Raw genomic sequence first — 1,039 nt, 5'->3', positions numbered from 1 at the left:
TCAGATATGGCAACATGTGCTGAAAAGAACACTTAGGTTCGATTTGGGGTCAAGGGACCAAAGGTCCTTTTCAAAAATAAAAATTTTCAATTTACTGACATTTAAGGGTAATTTTGCTGCAAAAATGTAATATAGAATAAAACATCAAATTGAATCATGGAGAGAGAATCATGTCTAAAATGAAAGTGAATATACTCTGAGTTTCTCCAAGATCTGTTTTAGCTCTTTTCTAGATAAGAATGACCTGACTGACAACACAAACTGTTTTACATTTTAATTCTTACCAAAGTGCTACTGCATCTGTGTAAAACAAATAATCAATATATATATATAAGAAAACTCAAAAACAAGTTGCTTTAAATAAGACCAGCTGTTTTGCTGCCTGCAGCCAAAGATCTTTCTAATTTGAATCCTTAAATTTATAAAATAAAAATCAAACACTGTTCTGAAGTCCTGCTTTCAAATACTCTTCAGAGTTGACCTGAAATCATTTCAACTAATTTAAGAGGTACATTAAATAACAACCAGATCATTTTGAGCACATATATGTCAAAATCAGCAGTTAGTATTTATGAGTTGTACAACTGCATTCTGACCAAATTCTCCAACAAAAATAGTGCCATAAAATTTACAGTGACATTGGATACTTTTGAATTGTAGCCATGGGCAGCAGTGACATGAATCTCTCCTGTCATGCAGATGCACGGATAAAAGTGCACACACCCCATTAGGTAGGGTCTCAGCCTGGTGAAAGCAATGCAAAGTTGGGTGCTGAATGAGCAGCATGGGATGGAGTCCGGCACAGGTGGGACAGTACTTTCCCATGTGACATCATGGAGGCACACAGATGTAAACTGTCCTGTTCAGCTCTGCTTCTGAGCCCACCCTATGAAAACTGAGCTGGAGACTTTCAGGCATCAAAAGCACCAGGTCTAGTTTCTTCTACTCCCAGCCTTGGGGAACAGCCACAAGTTTTGTTCTGCATCAATGAACAGGTACTGTATCAAATAGGAGTATTTTCTTGGAGCTAAAAAATCTG

The sequence above is a fragment of the Mirounga angustirostris genome, unplaced genomic scaffold, assembly GCF_029215605.1.
Source record: "Mirounga angustirostris isolate CCGP_5_RB_7025 unplaced genomic scaffold, mMirAng1.0.hap1 SCAF_1, whole genome shotgun sequence".
Classification (NCBI taxonomy): Eukaryota; Metazoa; Chordata; class Mammalia; order Carnivora; family Phocidae; genus Mirounga; species Mirounga angustirostris.
This window is presented reverse-complemented; position numbering follows the sequence as displayed.